We start from the raw sequence: 21,343 nt of genomic DNA, 5'->3' as shown, positions 1-21,343 counted from the left end.
ATGGAAGTGCAGGCAAAGATGATTAAAGAAGAAACACAGTGTGCGCTAAATTGTGAGGTTTGAAGAGCTTAGAGATAACGGAGATGAAGTGTTTAAGGAAGTACAAGATAGGAAATAGTGAGGAGCCAATTAAGGATTTGAAACACGATTGAGAATTTTAATGTGGTGACATTGCAAGACTGGGAGCCAAAGTGCATCAGTGATGAGTACGAGCAGCAGAGTTTTGGATGAACTTGCCTTCATAGAGGGTAGAAGATGGGATATGAACTTGCCTTCATAGAGGGTAGAAGATGGGATATTAATCCACATGAGGTTGGAATAGTTCAGTCTTGCGGTGACAATGGAATGAATGAGGACTTTGCAGCAAATGAACAGTGAGGCAGGTATCATTTGGAGAGAACAAAAACAACAAAGTATTTTTAACTTGGTGCTTTAAAATAATTTTTTAAAAAATTAATTGAATATGTTTTCTTTAAAACAAAATGTGTTTGGATCTCTCCCTTCCAGACTTGTGGTATACAGTGTTACTTTGACAGTTGCATGCTTTCCCAGGGTACTAACATTGGATTATCTTGGTGAATTGATTGGCATACAGAAATGCAAATAACTTTTCAACACCATTGGCATTTCTGTAGCAGTTAAATCAAAAAGTACATTCCTTTTTATCAGGGAATTTGTCATTTTTGGGTTTTTTTTCCAGTTATTGAAGGATTCCTTAGTCATGTTGGGATAAGCTGAGAAACAGCTGATTATTACTTGTCCTTCTTCTTTGTACATTCATTACATCACATATGTGCATACTCTTCAATAGAGTGTAATCAAAAATAAGAATCCTTGAGCATATTTATTTTCTTTGGTTCGCTTTTCTCTGTTCTCTTCTCACCTGGGTGTTTAAGTTCCAAAAGTGTAGGCTAGGAATCGAAGACGTGACTTTGTATATCTCAGTTATCTGGTTGGAAAGATAAGTTGGAGTTACAAATAGAGACTGTACTTGATTTTCTTTGGGATATTATCTTACTTTTGACTTTTGGTCTGAACAGTCATTCCTTTTAATGAACCTAATTTGTTGGCAGATTATTCATTTGTGAATGGGACAAAGCCCCACTGTTAACCAGAGTAAATTGTTGAATTCAACCAGCAAAAGCTAGGACTTTTCAGATCTGTCTGGTTGAGTACCACATCACACAGTGCTGCTACTCACTGTCACCAAGGAGACCTCTAATTTGGTCTTTGAAATGGTTAACATCGGTGGACAACATCTGTCTGTTGGCCTCTTCACCTCGTTTATTCTTTTCATCTTTTAAGGCTGTTGCAAACCTTGTGTTGCTGTGAAAGCAGCATTTTCAAATTATTACTGTGTTAGGTAAAGCCTATGAAGTTTGAAGGCAGCTCATTAAAATAGTAAATGTTGACATTTGATAGTATTTTATTCTCTTGAGCTTTTAACTCCAGATGCATTTCATTTTTGCATTCTCCCTATTCTATGCATTGTTTGTTCATAATAATCTGTACCAGAGCTGCATGTGGGCCCAGGACAAAATACACACAATTAGGAAATGGCAGAACAGTCAGTAAGTAGAAGTTTTGTCCTTTTTTTGTGGAGAATATTTGTTAATATTAAATTAACTGTACAGCATTGTAACATAAACATTTTAGCATTTTAATTAAAGCAATTAATAGACATCCTGGAGAGTGTTTATTAACTCTGTTTTAAATAGTTTTTCTTTGTCAAGTATATCAAAGTAATATATATCTGGTAATTTGAGCAGCCCTGTCATTGCCTTGTACTGATTTTTGGATCTCAGCAGGTCACAATGACTAGTTTGCTCAGCAATCGACCTCGCATGTGCATTCGTGTAGAATTTATTCTGAATAGTTATTCACTTTGGAGAAACCTTCACTCTGCACTTGTGATTTGCAAATAACAGATGTGCCCATCAGTTGCTAGATACAGTTCATGTCTACTCTAGTGTCTGCTTAACCTAATGTTTGAAAGCTCCATTTACACAGTATCTTCTAGACTTGTGCGACTCTACAATAGGGAAGCAATTTTTCAGAACCACATAGCAATTGTTTTCCTGTCACTTTATTTTATATTTGCATTTTTCAATAAAATATCAGGAAACAGTAATGTGAGATTTGGTATATAATGGATTATAATGATCTAAAACATTCACAAATCAAGTGCTGTGAACTGGTGAGGAAAATTTTCACAAGTTTGAAATGTTCAGAGTCAGAAAATCTGAAAACTTTTGTTATTTTCTGAACCATAAAGGCTAAATGGCCTTGGAGGGAGTTTAATGTAGATTTGCAAGAATGATACCTGGGGTTATGTTATGAAGAGAGATTATACAAACTGGGTCTCTTTCCTTTAGAATTTAGAAGGTCAGGAGATGGTCTGATTGAAGTCTTAAAGATATTAATATGAAGAGTTAGGGAGCTAAAGGTAAACTATTTCCACTGGTTGGAAATTCTAGAATTAAGAGACATAGTCTGAAAATTACAGCCAAATGGCTCAGGAAAGATGACTGGAAGCACATCTACACATAAAGGGTAGTAGGTGTTTGGAACTCTTCCATAAATGGCAGTGGATGCTGGATTAGTTGTTAATTCTAAACCTGAGATAAATTTTTGTTAAGCAAATATATTAAGAGGTATGGACCAAAGTTAGGTATGTGGAATTAGGCCACAGATCACCAGTGGCCTCGTTAATGGAATACATTCTGGGGCTGAATGGCCACCTCCAGTGATCTGAGTGTATGTGCACCCAGGTCCCTCCGCTCCTGTACCTCCCTTTAGAGTCATGTCCTCTAATTTTTAATGTCTTTCAATGTTCTTCCAAAATACACTTCTCAATATTGAACCTCATTTGCCATTTATCTGCCCGCTGCACCAACTTCTTTATGCCCTTTGAGTTCTCCACCATCTTCCTCACAGTTTACAATGCTTCCAAATTTTGTCACCTCCAGGCAAGATCTAGACTATTAGGTAAAACAAGGATCCCAAATCCTGACCTTTGAGGAACTCCACAAATCTTTCTCTAGTCTGAAAATATCCATTGACCAGAGCTTTATTTCCTGTTCTCAGCTAATTTTGTATCTGTGTTGTTACCAACACTGTTATTCCATGACTTGGAACTTTTCTCTCAAGTCTATTGTGTGGTACTGTATCATACATCTTCTGAAAGTTCATGTACACCACATTGCCAATGAGCCTTCTTATCTGTTCAGAAAAATCTCCAAGTTAGCTGAATATAATTTCCCCCTTTAGAAATCCATGCTGACTTATCATAATTAACTCACCTTTTTCCATGCAACTGCTAATTATGTACTGAATAACTCTCCAGAAGCAACCCATCAGTTAAATTCAACTGACTGGCCGACATTTGCTAGGCTCATCCTTGTAACTTTTCTCATAAAGCTGTAATGTTTGCAATTTTTCATTCTTCTGGCATCATATCAGAGTCTAGGGAAGACTGAAAGATTGTGGCCTATGCACCTACAATTTCCACTTTCTCTTCCTTCAAAATCATTGGCTGCATCTCATCTGGTCTTGGTGCCCTGTCAACTTTAGGCATAACAGTTTGTCTAGCTTTTCTGAATTTTCAATTTTGAACCCTTCCAGTGATTGAGTTCCTTCCTATGTCACCTGGGTAGCACTTTTCTCTTTGTTAAAAACAGATGAAAAGTATTCATTTAACACCTCAACCACTTCTTCCTGCTTCCAGATGTAAATCCCCTTTTATTATCCCTAATGTCCCTACTCCTCCTCTTACTACCCTTTTTAATATTTATATGGCCAAAGAAGACTTTGGGACATCTCCTATGTTTCCTGACAGTCTTTTCTCGTAATTCCTTTTCAGAACGTAAGAATGAGGAGCAGGAATAGGCCATTTTGTCCTTCGAGCCTGCTCCACCATTAAATAAGATCATGGCTGATCTTTTCGTGGCCTCAGTTCCACTTACCCGCCCTCTCACCATAACCCTTAAGTCCTTTATTGTTAAAAAAAAATCTGTCTTAGCTTTAAAAACATTTACTGAAGTAGCATCAACTACTTCACTGGGCAGGGAATTTCATAGATTCACAACCCTTAGGGTGAAGAAATTCCTTCTCAATTCAGTCCTAAATGTGCTCTCTCTAACTTCGAGGCTATGTCCTCTTGTCCTTGTTTCACCTGACATTGGAAGCATCTTCTCTACGTCTATCTTATCTGTTCCCTTCATAATTTTATGTTTCTATAAGATTCCCCCCATACTCTTTTAAATTCCAATGAATATAATCCCAATCTACTTGGTCTCTCCTCGTAAGCCAACACCCTCAAGTCTGGAATCACCTAGTGAACCTCCTCTGCACCTCCTCTAGAGTCAGTACATCCTTTCTCAAGTAAGGAGACCAAAAATGGATGCAGTACTTCAAAGTTTGTGAGAAGATTTGTAGCTCGTAGGATGCAGTACTCCTGGTGAGGCCTCACTAGTACTCTAAACAGCTGCAACATAACCTCCTTGCTTTTAAACCCAATCCCTTTAACAATGAGGGATAAAATTCCATTTGCCTTCCTAATTACCTGTTGGACCTGCAGACCAACCTCCTGTGTTTCATGCAAAAGGACACCCAGGTCCCTCTGCACAGCAGCATGCTATAATTTTTTACCATTTAAGTAATAGTTCTTTTCACTATTATATCTACCAAAATGGATGACTTCACCTTTATCAACATTGTACTCCAACTGCCAGACCTTTGTCCACTCACTTTAAACTATCTATATCCCTCTGCAGACTTTCATAGTCCTCTGCACTTGTCTGAGTGTCATCCGCAAACTTTGACACATGTGTGGTCCCCAATTCCAAATCATTTATGTAAATTTTGAATATTTGCAATCCCAACACTGGTCCCTGAGGCACACCACTATTTACTGATTGTCAACCAAAATAGCTCTCATTTATCCCCACTCTTTGTTATGAAGATGAGGGTGTACTGTACCTCTTTTAAGCAAGTTAAAAAGCAGCAGAACTACCTGACAGCACCGAGTGTTCTGAACAAGATATAATGTAACCATTTGATCCAGCAGCTAGTGTAGCTGGTTGCCTGGAGACAAAAACAAGTATGAATAAGGCCAATCGGTTTAAATAATACCCAAAAAAATACCAAACTCAAATCAAGTTTGAATTTAGTATAGTGACAATATTAAAAGCCAATGACACAATCCGACACCCAGCCACCAGCATGTACAGACTGCCCAAAGCACAGCTCTCTTAAAGATAACCTTAATTGATCAATGACCTGTGAAACATAAGACGACAAAGGAAGACACAGAGAGGATTTGACAAGAGCCTAGTTTTGACATTTGAATTTTGATAAATCTTAATTGGGGGTTTTTATTGGAATAGTATTATAGAAGGGAAAATAAATGATAGGTTAGAGGAAGGAGTTGTAAATAGTTGTTAATTATTCTCTGTTATACTTTAAGAAATAAAATTGTTGCTTTTTACTTTAACTAGTTCTTGGCCTCTCGAATTTTCACAGATTTCTGCATGGGATAAATCTTTTCTGTGTTGCTGATTTAAAATTAACAGTGGGGATTTAGCCTGTGTTGTAATAGTTTGGGGACTCATTGTCAGGATTTGAATGGTTTGGGGGCTCTTGTCCACGATTTGAACAGTTTGGGTCTTGGATTTATGGTTTGAACTGGTTTAGACAGATTTTAATAGATTTGGGCATACAAAACATTCCAGCAGATTTGAACACTTGCAGGTTAGGGTCCTAGATCTTTAAATAAAACATGGGTGAGACAATTCGTTTAATTTCGGTGACTTGTAGTTGATTAAATTAAAAGTGAGAGAAATGGCTCTTAAATTTGCTAAAGAGGTTCTGGGATTTGAAGATGATTTTCAAATTTGCCAAGAAAATTTAGAAGGAAAGAAAAAGGCCATACGTTTAGAATTAGAAAAGAATTTAGATTTGGGTTTACATAGAACATAGACCGTTACAGCGCTGTACAGGTTCTTCGCCCTCAGTGCTGCGCCGACCTGGGAAATTAATCTGATGCCCATCTAACCTACACCGTTCCATTATTATCCATATGTATGTCCAATGCCCATTTAAATGCCCTTAAAGTCAGCAAGTCTACTACTGTTGCAGGCAGACCGTTACACGTCCCTGCTACTCTGAGTAAAGAAATGACCCTTGATATCTGTCTTAAATCTATCATCCCTCAATTTAAAGCTATGTCTTCTCATGTTAGCCTTCACCTTCCGAGGAAAAAGACTCTCACTGTCCATCCTATCTAACCCACTGATTATCTTATACATCTGAATTAAGTCACCTCTTAACATTCTTCTCTCCAACAAAAACAACCTCAGTTCCCTCAGCCTTTCCTCGTAAGACCTTCCCTCCATACCCGGCAACATCTTAGTAATTCTCCTCTAAACCCTTTCCAAAGCTTCCACATCCTTCCTATAATGCGGTTACCAGAACTGTACGCAATACTCCAGCTGCGGCCTTACCATTGTCTTGAACAGCTGAAGGAAGAGCCTGTTTCTCCGAAACTCAATTCCCCTACCAATAAACATCAACACACTACATGCCTTCTTAACAACCCTATCAACCTGGGTGGCAACTTTTAGGGATTTATGCACCTGGACACAGAGATCCCTCTGTTCATCTTCACTACTAAAAATTTTACCATTAGCCCAGTACTCTGCATTCCTGTTTAGTTCTTCCGAAGTGAACTACCACACTTTTCCACATTAAACTCCAATTGCCACTTCCCTGCCCAGCTCTGCATCTTATCTATGTCCCTCTGTAACCCACAACATCCTTTGGCACTATACACAACTCTGCCTACCTTAGTGTCATCTGCAAATTTACTAACCCATTCTTCTATGCCCACATCCATTTATAAAAATGAAAAATAGCAGTGGCTCCAAAACAGGTCCTTGCGTAACTCCATGATGAACATTTCCCATCAACCACCACTTTCAGCTAGCCAATTTCTGATCCAAATCGCTAAATTATCTTCAATCCCAAAACTCCCAATTTTGTACAGTAGCCTACCGTGCGGAACCTTATCAAATGCCTTACTGAAGTCCAGATACACCATATCAACTGCTTTACCTTCATCCTGATCATATTGAATAGTGGTGCAGGCTCGAAGGGCTGAATGGCCTACTCCTGCACCTATTATCTATTATCCACCTGTTTTATCACTTCTCAAAGAACTTAATAAGGTTAGCGAGGCACGACCTACCCTTCACAAAATTATGTTGTCTATCCCTAATCAAATTATTCCTTTCCAGATGATTATAAATCCTATCTCTTATAACCTTTGCCAACACCTTACCCACAACCGAAGTAAGGCTCACTGGCCTATAATTACCAAGGTTGGCTCAACTCCCTTTCTTAAACAAGGGAACAACATTTGCTATCCTCCAGTCTTCTAGCACTACTCCTGTCGACATTGACAACATAAAGATCAAAGCAAAAGGCTTGCAATCTCCTCCCTGGCTTCCCAGAGAATCAGAGGATAAATCCCATCTGGCCCAAGGGTCTTATCTATTTTCAGATCTTTTAATAATTGCTAAAACCTCCTTTTTGTGAACCACAATCCCATCTAATCTAGTAGCCTGTATCTCCATATTCTCACTAACATTGCCCTTTTCCAATGTGAATATTGATGAAAAGGTTAACCAAGGACAAAACTAAAGCTGAAATTATAAAGGAGTTACTTAAGCACTTAGGAGTGTCAGAGAAACAAACAAACGCAGTAGAGGTAGAAAATCTTCAACCACAATTGAGGAAAATGGAGTTAGGAGATAAACCGAGAGAGAGAAAGATGTTGAAGCCTTTATTTCATTTGAAAAATTGGTTAGACAGATGGAGCAGTCTGAGGATTTATGGGTAATGCTAGTTCAGACTAAACTAGTAGGAAGAGTTAGTGAGGTATTTGCAATGCTGTCAGATGAGGGGTCAAGACATTATGAAGAGGTTGAACTGGCTATTTTAAGTGCTTATGAATTGGTACCAGAAGCGTATAGACAGCAGTTCAGGAACAGAAAGAAAGAACCAGATCAGATTTATGTTGAATTTTGATAGATGGGTGTGTGCTTTGAAAATAGATAGGACCTTTTGAGGCTCTATGAGAGACTATTCTGCTGGAGGAGTTTAAAAACTCACTTCCAGAGATGGTAAGAATTCAAATGGAGGAACAGAAAGTTCAGGAAGTGAGAAAGGCAGCAAAATTAGCAGATGAATACATGTTAGTGTATAAGACAAGCTTCTATCCAGAATTTTGTCCTGTGAGGGATAGAAATTGGGAAAAGGGGAGATCCTACACTACGAAAGAAAGACTAGAAAACACTGGTAAGAATTTACTACAGGTTAAAGAACCCAAGAAGAGTGTACAGGTGGTGAAAGGCCTCAGGTTTTCATTGTAATGGAGTGGGACACAGAAAATTACAGTGCCGGTGGTTTCAGAAGGGCACTGGGAAAAGTAGTTTTCACTGCCAGAAGGTAGGACACATAAAGTCACAGTGCTGGTCATCACAGAAAGGTGCTGTGGGAAAAGATGTGGTTAAAAGAAGCTAAGCTAATAGCATTAGTGAAGGTAGTTAAGGAGACTCCAAGAAGAGCGAGGAGCTGTAGGAGAGTCTGCAGCCTAGGCAGGGGCTGAGTTAGTATCTGATCTCTACAAAGAATTCGCCTCTGGGTAAAGTTTACTCAGAACAGGCGGAGAAGGGCAAGAAGTTATAATTTTGAGGGATAACCAGTTGCTGATAGTAAGGGATGAGCAAACATGCACACTTTTTCTGATCTGTTACCTGAGAATGTGTCAATTTGTGGGATAGATGGACAGAAATTTAGCGTTCCCATATGTAAGATCAGTTGGTGTGCCATCTTAAGACTGGGGAAGTTACAGTGGGAGTGATTGACAGAGTCTCAGTTCCAGGAATTCAATTTGTTCTTGGGAATGATTTAGCAGGGTCCAAGGAGGGAGTGACATCCCTTGTTGTGGAGAAGACTAAGAAATTTGAGGAGTTAAAACAGAAATATCCTGCTATTTTCCCAGACTCTGTAGTTACCAAATCCTACTATCATAAGTCACAGCATGAAACAAAAAGTAAAGGGAAAGATGAAGGAGTTGCAGTTCAGTTAGCGGACACCCTGTTTGACGCAATGGTGCAGGAAAAACTCGAACAGGCAGAGGGTCAGACAGAAGTGTTTAATCCTGAAAGGCTAAGGAACTTGCAACAGCAAGGCAAGGCGATAAAAGATATATGTTCACCACTCCAAAAAAGAGGCAGAGAATATTCCAGAGGGTTATTATCTGGAGACCGTGGCAGGTTAGTGCAGAGGAGAAATGGGCCAAAGTGCACCAGATTGTGTTGCCAGTAGCACACAGACAAGGAGGTGTTACGGTAGCGCATGAACTACCTGGAGGAGGTCACCTAGGTGTACAAAAGACTCAGGCTAAGGTACAAAAATGTTTTTCTTGGCCTGGAATGCACCAGATGTGGTTAACTTTTGTTGAATGTTCATACGTGCCAAATGGTAGGTAAGCCACTGACTGTAATAAAACTAGGACCTTTGATGCCAATTCCCACATTTGAAGAACTTTTCACACAGGTTATAATTTATTGTGTAGGTCTCCTCCCCAAGAACTTGTTAACCATAATGGATGTCTACCAGATTTCCAGAGGCAATTCCATTATGGAGTATTAAGGCAAAAAGGGTCGTAGAGGAGTTAGTAGCTTTCTTCACAATAATGCACGCAGAGAGATTCAGTTGGACCAAGGGTCAAACTTGACTGCTAGGCTGTTTAAGGAGGTTATGGATAGCTTGGGTAGACACCACTTTAAATCCAGTGCATATCATCCTGAATCCCAGGAAGCTTTAGAAAGGTGGCATCAGACCTTGAAGACCATGTTAAGAGCTTAGTGTCAGGATTACCCAAATGATTAGGATAAACTGATCCCATTTGGTATTGTTTGCCATTAGAGAGTCTACTCAGTTCACTCCCTTCGAGTTAATATTTGGGCATGAAGTGAGAGGTCCTTTGAAATTAAAGAAAATTGCAGGACCAAAGTCAGAGGTTTCACTCTCCAATTATGTATTGGAGGTAAGGGAGAGATTAAATTGACCGCCAAACCACAACAACGCGACGGTCGGAGGAGGAGCGTCTTATCTTCCGACTGGGAACCCTCCAACCACAGGGGATGAACTTGGACTTCACCAGTTTCTTCATCCCCCCTCCCCCCACCTTGTCTCAGGAGCGTCGAATCTCCTGTTCCCTGGATGCTGCCTGACCTGCTGTGCTGTTCCAGCAATAAAGTTTCAACTATCTAGTAAAGATGCCATATAGGAAAAAAAAGTATCAGGTTAAAACTGTATTATACTGGAGAGAAAGAACTGGAGAAACTGGTGTTATTTACTGCTCTGCAGAGTGAGGAATCAAATCCAAATGATGTGGATTTTGATGTGCCTCAAAACAGATTAAAAAACGAAGCCCTTGAGGAATGGGATAGGTTAGAAAGCTATCTGTCTCAGGAGCATAGAAAGCAGTTGAAAGATTTGTTACTGCAGTATAAGAACATATGTAAGAATCAGATGGGGAGGACTAATACTATTGTACGTGAAGTAGACGTAGGGAATACTGTTCCGATGAAACAACATCCCTATCAGCTTAATCCTTTCAAAGCCAGACAGGTCCAAATGGAGGTGGAGGCCATGCTCGACGAGGACATCATCAAAGCTGAAAAATGTGTTAGAGCGAGTGGAGTTCGCTGATCATCTTACCTCCCAAACTGGACGGGACTTAACGATTCAGTGTGCATTATTGGAAGGTCAGTGCCATTGCAAAATCGGACTCCTATCCAATTCCTAGATTGGAGAACTGTATTGAGAAAGTCAGATAAGCCAGTTACATCGCCAAGTTGGACTTAATGCATGGTTGCTGGCAGGTACCTTTTATCAGAGACAGCAAAAGAAATTTCTTTGTTTGTAACCCCAACTGGGTTACATCAGATTAAAGTGATGCCCTTTGGAATGAAGAATGTACCCGCCACATTCCAAAGAGTCCTGAACAGAGTTGTGGCCGGGCTAACAAACTGAGCAGTCTATTTGGACGATGTTGTGATCTTTAGTAAATCCTGGAAAGATCACATGGTACAGTGGCAGAGCTTTTTCAATGACTATGAGAAGCAAAGTTGGCAATAAACTTAAATAAAACTGAATTTCCAAAAGCAGAGATGACATTCTTGAAACATAACATCGGTCGTGGAACGTTGACCCCACAGATTGCAAAGATAAAGGCCACCGAGGAATTTCTACGACCAATTTCTAAGAAAAAGGTGCTTTGATTCTTAGGACTCAACGGATTCCATCAGAAGTTTGTTCCAAACTTCAGCAGTGTAGTGGCACAGTTGACCGATTTGCTGAAGAAGAATACAAAGTTTCGGTGGACAGAACAATGCCAGGAGACATTCGACCCTTTGAAATCAATATTAACCAATAAACCAGTTTTAGCTACACAAAATTTATCAAAAGCTTTAAAGTCGCCATCGATGCTAGTGACATAGGAGTTGGAGTTGTACCCCGACAGGAAGATGAGGATGGGATTGAACTGCCAGTTCATTTTTTCATTATGGTTCATTTTTTTCTTAAGCGGGGAGGTATTACGAAGGTGTGAGTATACCATACCTTTAAGAAAATTAAAAGTTTGCAGAACTACCTGACAGTACCAAGTTTTCTGAACAAGATATAATGTAACCTTTTGGTCCAGCAGCTAGTGTAGCTGGTTGCCTGGAGACAAAAGCAAATTTGAATTAGGCCAATCAGTTTAAATTATACCCCAAAAAAACCAAACTCAAATCAAGTTTGAATTTAGTATAGTGACAATATTAAAAGCCAGTGACAGAATTCGACGCTTTGGGGGTACAAGGCCAGGAAAACGTGAACAGTTGAGAGAGAACTGCCCAGCCACCGGCATGTACAGACTGCCCGAAACACAGCTCTCTTAAAGATAACCTTTATCGATCAAAGACCTATGAAACATAATTCCTAAGAAGAAGACAAAGGAAGAGAACAAAGAGAAGATTTGACACGAGCCTGGTTTTGAAATTAGAATTTTGGTAAATCTTAATTGGGGGTTTTATTGGACTAGTATTATAGAAGGGAAAATAAATGATAGGTTAGAGGAAGGAGTTGCAAATAGTTGTTAGTTAATTATTCTCTGCTATACTTTAAGAAATAAAATTGTTGGCTTTTACTTTAACTAGTTCTTGGCCTCTCGAATTTTCAGGTTACTGCATGGGATAAATTTTTTTGTCTTGCTGATTTAAAATTAACAGGAGTTTTATCCCATGTCATAACAGCTTCCTGTTAGTCAACCAATCCTCTATCCATGCTGATACTTTGCCCGTAACGCTATGCATCTTTACTTTACGCAGCAGCCTCTTGTGCAGCACTTGTTGAGGGCCATTTGGAAATCTAGGTAAACCACATCAACTGGGTCCCTGTTGTCCACTGTGTGAATAATGTCTTCATCGAATTCCAAAAGATTAGTTCAGTATGACCTGCCTTTCATGAGCCCATGATGCATCTGCCCAACGGGGCAATTTCTATCGAGATGCCTTGCTATTTCTTCAATGATAATAGACTCCAGCATCTTCCCCACTACAGATGTTAAGATAACCGGTCTATTATTCCCTGTCTTTTGTCTACCTCCCTTTTGAAACATTGGCGTCATGTTTGCTGTTTTCGAATCTGCTGGAACTGCCCCAGAGTCCAGCAAATTTTGGAAAATAACCACAAATGCATTTGCTATTTCTCCCACCATCTCTTTTTGTACTCCTGGGATGCATTCCGTCAGGACCAGGAGACTTGTTTATCCTTTGCTCCGTTATCTTGCCCAACACTACCTCTTCCGTGATAATGATTCGTTTCCAGGTCCTCAACTACCTTCGTCTGTTTGTCAGTTACTGGTATGTTATTTGTGTCCTCCGCTGTGAAGACCGACACAAAATAACTATTCAGTGCCTTGGCCATTTCATCATAATTCCATGACTAAATGCCGCTTCTCATCCTCTAAAGGACCAGCATTTACTTTAGCCACTCTTTTTTTGTTTTATGTATTTGTAGAAACTTTTGCTATCTGTCTTTATATTCTGTGCTAGTTTTTTATTCTGATGTTCTATCTTTCTTTTCTTTATCGTTCTTTTTGTGGCTTCCTGTTGACCTTTAAAGCTTTCCCAATCTTCTAGATTCCTGCTGATCTTGCCCACTTTGTATGCCTTTTCTTTCAATTTAATAGCTTCCTTTTTTTTTTAGGCACCCATGGCAGATTCACGCTTTTCTTAGTCCTTCCTTTTCATTGTAATATACTTTTGCTGAGCACTTTGAAAAATCACTTTGAAAATCCTCCACTGCTCGTCAACTGTCCCACCATAAAGTCTTTGTTTCCAGTCTGCCAACTCATCTTGTTTAAGCACAGGACCTTGGTATTGGATTTTATCTTCACACTCTCCATCTGTATTCTAAATTCAACCATACTGTGACCGCTCCTTCCAAGAGGATCCCTAACTATGAGATAATTAATTATTCTTATGTTAGAACACTGGGTAAACCCCTCTGTTAATTTAAACCCGACACACAGAAGCTCACCTCGTACCGTAATCTGTTAAATTTTGAGGCAAAGAACCATCTCAGATCTCACTACTTAAAGTAAAAATTAACAATTTTATTCTTTAAGTCCAACAGAGAACATTAAAACCACAACTATTTACAACTCCTTTCTCTTAAACCTATCCTTTACCTCACACTCTACAATATTGGTCCGATTATAAAAAAAATTAAGATTTACCAAAAGAAAATATAATCACATTTCAAAACCAGTCAACTTTGTTGATTCTCCTTTGTAGATTTTTCACTGTATTTTCCTGGGTTGTCTCTTCTTTGGTCTTCTGTACAACTTTTCTTATGGACAGATGCCTTTCAGAGAACTATTCCCCAAGCAGTCTATACTTGTTAGCATTCTTGGCAGTTCTCCTCAACTGTTTAAAATGTCTAGTTTTATACAACAAAACATTGGATCATTTCATTGGTTTGATATCACCCCAAACAGTAAAATTCAATTCAATTGTATTTTGGTATCTGGGGCATAATTTAAACTGGCTGAATTTGAATGTTTTTGTTCCCTGGCAACGCAACTCCAGCTATTTGTTTCAATCAGCTGTTACATTTTTAAAATCTTTCAGCACATTTTGTGCTAGTTTCTACGCTCTCTTACAGGTTCAGTGCACACCTATAACCTTCATAACACCTGTCTCATTGTACAGGACCAGATCTTTTTCACCTCTGTTCTGAACCTTCCTCTTGGTTCTCAGTTTTATTGTTTACCTAATATTTGTCTTAAGCACATTTTTTAAATTTTCTTTATTTTAGTGTGCATCTCTCTTTTTTTCAAACCAGGGAGCTTTGGCTTTCTTTGTTCTACCTTTTTCAATTGAGGGAATGCACCTCGATTGTAGCTGAACCATCTCCTTTTGAAGGTAGCCCGTTGTTCAGTTACTAACTGCCAATTTCTTATTACAGTCAATCCTGTACAGCTGGAGAAGAGCGGACAGGAAGGCAAACTGGGTGAAAAGAAATTATTGATGTGCAGTGAAGTTTCAAAGAAACATGGTTAATATAAATATAAAACTTACAATAATTACCTGATGCATAAATTTTATTTTATTATTAATGAGCTTTGATTTTTGGCACAGTGTAAAATTGGCTAGTCTGTTTAAAACAAGAACTGTCAGGTACTAAACCAAGAGAGGTTCTCCAAAATAACTCCTATTAATGGTCTACCAGCAACAGTTGCCCCATATAACCTCGGCTTTGGCTCAGACCTGTGCCACATTTTGTTTTATTATTTTCTTGTAGAGTACCTTGAAACAACCTATTGTGTAAAAGGCATTCTATAAATGCTACCTCATCTGCTTGAAGATGTATATTGCTGCAACTGCATTCACAACTGGTAAGTATCTGTGTATCCACCTGAACCAACTGCTGCTACTTCTGCATGTCACCACAATGTGCAATTTTATACTGCTGTTAGTGGCAGGTTAGCAGTACTGCCACCTTCAAGTAAGACAAAGCAGATTAACTCAGAACCTCTTGAAGGTGTCCCACTTTTGACAAGAGTGAAGGCACAGAAAATGATTAATTCAAGCAGAGAAACAGTGATGCCCTGAGATAATAAAATATTGAGTGTAGAGGTCATGGGTTTCTGCATAAGTGCTGCTTTCTAGGAATCAAGGGTAAACAAAAGAGCTTTTGAGGCTCATTTTCAAAAACTGTGTCAAGTACTTCTTGAACAATGAATTACAGATACTATGTAGTATAATAGCAACAATGTATGGCTTGTAACAGAAAAGAGAAAGTGCTATACTGAGTTCAACTGAGATAAAGCATTGGTCTCTCGTAATACTCCATTAGTGTTCTACTTTCAAGTATGTACTTCTGTTCAGTCACTGTCAGAGGAGGATACCTGACTCTGTTATTGCAGGCTTTCAGACCTCTTTCAAATGGTAGGGGGTCAATGCTTTCTGTCCTTATACAGACATAAGTCTCTGTAATTAGTCCCCATAGATTATAAAGGTTAAAAGTCGTGATAAAGAGTTGTTGGAACCTTAATAAGTAGGAAAAGGAAATGTTTGTTTCAAGGCACGTTTACAACCCATGCTGTTCTATGATGTTATGAGCGGGCCATCTGGAAATCAGTTTACCAGCATCAAAAGCCCTAGGGGATTAGTCATGACATCAGACAACATAAAAGTGTTAGAAGGCAAGGTTAATTATTGCAGTGATGGAAATGGAAGTCTGAGGACTGTTTCTTATCTGTATCTTGGAGCTTGAGCCCAGCACTAAGGCCAAGCTGGTTGTCTTAGTCTTTTGACCTAGAATATGCACCTGTTGCTAGAGTAGAAATGATAATCATAATGTTCTCAACATAATGGGGACGATAAGAGATATGACTTGTCAATATTATCTGTTATATTCTGTGTACAATTGGCCCAAATTTAATCTCCACTAACTCAGAAGCGTTAGTTGTGTTCAGTATAGCTCTTTTGCTTCTCAGACTGAATGTATGGATTGATGTCTAAGAGACTTTGAGCACAGAGTCTAGGCCAGAGGTGGGGAACCTTTTCATGTTGGAAGGCCGCATTATGTTAGTTGTAATCTAATAAGGCCGCATCCAAGAAACTTCAATTATATATTCTTCAAAATTCACATTATTTTGTAAAAATCTAACTACTATGTACTAACTAAAATAAAAGGTTAGTTAACTTTAGAATTAATGACTTTGTGACTGCTTTTTGTAGGAAAGCATTTGAATATTTGGTTGCAGCATGGAGGTCTGCAGTTTTAGCTGATCCTCTAGATGGATATCTGTCATTTGTGACCTTAAGGGGGTCTTGATTTTGGTTAAGTAGGAGAATGTAGATTCGCAGCAATAAGTGGGGATTATTTTGTTGAATTTTCTTTTACTCTCTGGTATCTTAAATGCATTCGTTTTAAGATTAAAATAAAAATAGTAAAGGATGAAAAAAAAAATTAATAAAAAATAAAAGATTTGTTCTGCAAAATTTGGATTCATTCAAAAGGCCACACACAATGGCCTAGAAGGCCGCAGGTTCCCCACCCCTGGTCTAGGCTAACAATTCTGTGCAGTACTGAAATGTTTCTGATGAAGCATTAAACCAAAGACCTGTCGGTGTGCTGAGGTAGATGCAAAAAAAAATCCCATGGCACTGTTTGGAAGGAAAAGCAGATCTGCTGTCCTGATGTTTATCTCTCAATGAATTTAAAAAGATTAAGTGATCTTTATTTCATGGCTGTGCTTTCTGTGAATAAATTGTCTGCTGTGTTTGTTGCAACACACAGTGACCGCACTTCAAATATAAAGGATTTGATTGGCTCTAAATACCTTCGGATGCTCTGATGTCAAGGAAGACACTATGAAAATTCAAGTATTTTTCCTTATTTAACCACCAAAACTATTTATTTTTTGCTAAAAACAGAAAAGCCTGGAAATAATCAAGATCTTAGGTGTCGTCTTAAGTGATTTATTGAAATTGTTGAACAGCTGGAAAGTGCCTATTTGAAGGCGAGATGCTGTTCCTCAAGTTCACTTGGAACATGTTAGGAGGCCAAGAGCAGTGATTTCCAAATGCTACTATTTCAATTCTCAGTCATACTCCCACTTCAGTTTTCCAACGTCCATTGTGGTTTTGTCTTCTACTAATGTCTCCTGTGATATTGGGTAATGTCTCTTTTTAAATTTTCACTTCCATTAAATCTTTGTTTTTGTACCCTTCCTCTAGCATAAGTAATTGCAGCTATATACCTCTACCTTCTCTATTATCCATTCCCTCTGTTAAATCCTTAATTCCTCCTTCGTCCCCTACTCTCTTGTTCGAAATCTGCTTAGTATAACATCAAACCAAATGTAGAAACCCTGTGATTAAACCCACCTCTTCCATATGCAATACTGCACATTTTCAAGACCTTCCTCTTAGTGATGATGTGGAGGTGCACGTGTTGGACTGGGGCAGACAAAGTTAGAAGTCAGTTAACACCAGGTTATAGTCCAACAGGTTTATTTGAAACCTGAAGCTTTCTGAGTGTTTCTGACTTCAGCAGCAGTAACTTCACCTGATGAAGAAGCAGCGTTCTGAAAGCTTCCGATTTCAAATAAATCTGTTGGAGTATAACCTGGTGTCATGTGACTTCTGACTTTCTCCTCTTACTGAATTTCTTTTTGGGACATGTCCACACTGCTCATATTATCAAACTTCCAAATTCTTAAACACAGCTCTGAAATCCCTCACAAAGTCTTATTTCAGACATTTAAACCATCAGGTCTCCATAACCTTAGTTTGTTTTAATGCAGGATGGACAATTTCAAAGACACCAACAACAACTACCAAGTACATAATGACTTTAACATCCTAAAATGTCCTGAGGGCTTTATAGAAGTGCTATAAAGTAATGTTTGACACCAAGTCACACAGATGAGAATGGGACCAGCATTTAGTCCCATTCAGCTGAACACTGATGGAGAGGTATTGTGTCAAAGATTGCAGACAGATAGTGAAGGATGAGTGATAGTTTACTTTTAGAAGCAGGAATTAAGTATTCGTATGCACACTTTGTCATAGGATTTCAGCCTGTCTCTTTGATTGATCAACTTATTGTTTTTATTGCACATTTCAATTCCATCATTTCCAGAAAAATAATATTTGAGCTCCAATTATGGTGTCCATTTCAAATACTTTCTTTGCTGATGTGCAGTGTCTGATTATATTTCTGAGTACTGAATGGCTTTTTTTAAAAAAAAACAAAAGTTCGCTGCTTTATACTTTAGGACTATTTACCATCCATTTTATCAGTCAAGTTTCCAAACACTGAATAGATACATTTTAAATGAATTCTGCTCATATGGTTGTTAATGAAAACAGACCCTTTGGTCCAACTCATCCATGCCGACCAGATATCCTACATCAATTTAGTCCCATTTGCCAGCATTGGCCCATATACCTCTAAACCTTTCCTATTTATCTTGGAATATTAGGTACGGTGCACATGCACAGATTGTGCAGTACTCACTTAATCCTAGGCCTGGCTTAATGTCAGTTCCCTGCCTTAACTTATTGTGTCTTTGCTGGCATGTCTCAAGTGACCTGACGGTTTTCTAAGATATAGCAATTATTAGGGACTAATTTACAGGTAGTGAACTGCGTGGAGGTAGACAAAGTTAAAAATCACACAACACCAGGTTATCGTCCAACAGGTTTAATTGGAAGCGCGCTAGCTTTCGGAGCGACGCTCCTTCATCAGGTGATTGTGTGGAGGTAGCTTTTAATAACCTCCATCTTGGTTTGTTTCACAGCTTTCCTTTTTTTAAAGTGTTAGCCACTCGCTGCAGTTATGATACTAGGTTTAGTCATGGAGTCATAGAGATGTACAACACGGAAAAATATCCTTCGGTCCAACTTATCCATGCCGACCAGATTTCCTAATCTAATCTAGTTCCATTTGCCAGCACTTGGCCCATATCCCTCTAAACTCTTCCTATTCATATATTCATCCAGATGCCATTTAAATGTTGTAATTGTACCAGCCTTCTTCACTTCCTCTGGCAGTTCATTCCATACACTCACCACTCTCTGTGTGGAAAACATTCCCCCTAGATCCCTTTTAAGTTTTTCCCCTCTCCGCCTAAATCTATACCCTCTAGTTCTAGTTCTGGACTCCCCCACCCCAGAGAACAGACCTTGTCTATTTATGCTATCCATGCCCCTCATGATTTTATAAACCAGTATAAGGTCACCCCTCAGCCTCTGCTGCTCCAGGGAAAACATCCCCAGCCTATTCAGCCTCTCCCTATAGCTGGTCACCGGCCTCCAGTTTGAAAAGCAACTCTCTACCACCACCCTCTGTCTTCTACCTTTTAGCCAGTTCTGTATCCAGATGGCTAGTCCTCCCTGTATTCCATGAGATCTAACCTCGCTAACCAGTCTACCCTTGTCAAATGCTTTACTGAAGTCCATATATATTGACATCCACCACTCTGTCCTCCTCAATCATCTTCGATACTGCTTCTAAAAACTCAATCAAGTTCAAGAGGCATGTTTTTCCAAGCACAAAGCCATGGTGACTTTCTCTAATCAGTCTTTGCCTTTCCAAATACATGTAAATCCTGTCCCTCAGGATTCCCTCCAACAACTTGCCCACCACCAGTGTCAGGCTCGCTGGTCTATAGTTCCTTGGCTTTTCCTTATCACCTTTCCTGAATAGTGGTATCACGTTAGCCAACCTCCAGTCTTCCAGCACCTCACCTGTCTCTATTGATGATACAAGTATCTCAGTGAGGACCCCAGCAATTACATACCCTGGAACTCTGTGCGAAGCTAGGGAAACCTGATCAGGTCCTGGGGGTTTAGCCACCTTTAGCCAGTAAACCCTGATGTAAAATACTTGTTTAGTATCTCCCCCATCTCCTGCGGCTCCAAATATAAGCTGCCTTGCTGATCTTTGAGAGGCTCTGTTCTCTCCGACCTTACCCTTTTGTCCTTGGTGAATTTATAAAATCCCTTTGGATTCTCCTTGACCCTATTTGTCAAAGCTATCTCATGTCCCCTTTCTGCCCTTATAATTTTCCTTTTAAGCATAGTCCTACTGCCTTTATACTCTAAGGATTCATTCGATCTCTGCTGTCTATACCTGACATATGCTTCCTCCTTTTTCTTATCCCTTGCCATGAATGTATATTGTTTTAAGAAGTCAGTAAATTGAGAGATATACCAGTCTGGTATAGGATGGATCTTTAAGTTTTCTCCTCAACAAGGCACAAATCGGTTACTAACTTATGAGGTTATGATTCTAGTGTCTCGGTTAGATTATATGAACGTGAAAGAGTTTGTCATCTACCCGAATCAAACTGGCATCATACCTGATAGGAAAATGTTTAATAACCTTGCAACATTCATGGTTATGATGTACAGGACAGCAGTTGGGCATCTGCCTTAGCAGTTCGATCAAGGGGATGTCCTTTGACAGAATATCATACACCTCCATGATGTATGTATGGTGTTATCAGATAAGGCTTTCCCCTCTCCTCTGTTTTGCTTTTATGTTGTATTGAACCTTTTAACCAAGTCTGTCAGCAGGGATCCAGACATAAGGGTGACAACTGAATCTATTGTTTCTTTCTCCCTACACCAACAGTTTGCACTACCTGAAGGTGCTGGGACATTCGCTGAAAGCGGCATCAACCATTTTACCATAGTGAAATAGAAATTGAGCATTTGTGAACATTACACTTTATTCATTGAGATAAGAACCTGATCATCAGGTGTAAAATGCTCTAGGTAATGCTCTGAGTAGCATGGGTCTGACTCATGCTGACTCTAATGCACTATGGCAGTGACCTTGAGCTATCTTCCACTTTAAATGTAAATCAGAAATGCTCTGTGTCTACAGGGCCATGATCTGCAAGCTGCTTAGGCAAAGAGTGCCCAAGCGAAAGTTGCCCAGCATCACCCCTTACCTAATGAGTTCTGTCTGTGCTCAGTGTTGCAAAGAATGGCTTTGATCATGTTGTCTCAATGTTTCATTCAGTTGGACTGCACCATACCCCTCTCCGTTAGAATACAATTTATGCAGAAAATGACCTTTGTCCACATGTCCATCAAATGCCTATCCACATATCAAATGCTCGAGGCCCTGTAAAGAAAGTAGATGATGGATCCTATTGGAAGGTTTCATGAGCAGACTGCCATAGTTATTTGAAAGAATA

General features: G+C 39.2%; 1 protein-coding gene across 5 annotated transcripts in view; it reads left to right on the top strand.

The window, feature by feature from the left end:
* prdm2a (PR domain containing 2, with ZNF domain a) overlaps nucleotides 1-21,343 on the top strand; it is a 172,634-nt gene that overhangs the window by 56,403 nt on the left and 94,888 nt on the right. The window contains exon 1 of one of the 5 annotated variants that reach the window (XM_087980535.1): nucleotides 14,595-14,676. The exons of the other annotated variants lie outside the window; for them this stretch is intronic. The gene's annotated coding sequence lies outside the window, so the exon portion shown is untranslated. Of the gene's footprint in view, nucleotides 1-14,594; nucleotides 14,677-21,343 lie in introns of those variants that run through there. 5 annotated transcript variants of the gene reach the window in all.

The sequence above is a fragment of the Chiloscyllium plagiosum genome, unplaced genomic scaffold, assembly GCF_037043375.1.
Source record: "Chiloscyllium plagiosum isolate Xiang-an unplaced genomic scaffold, Cpla_swu_hap1 HiC_scaffold_37, whole genome shotgun sequence".
In the NCBI taxonomy this organism is placed as follows: Eukaryota; Metazoa; Chordata; class Chondrichthyes; order Orectolobiformes; family Hemiscylliidae; genus Chiloscyllium; species Chiloscyllium plagiosum.
This window is presented reverse-complemented; position numbering and strand designations above follow the sequence as displayed.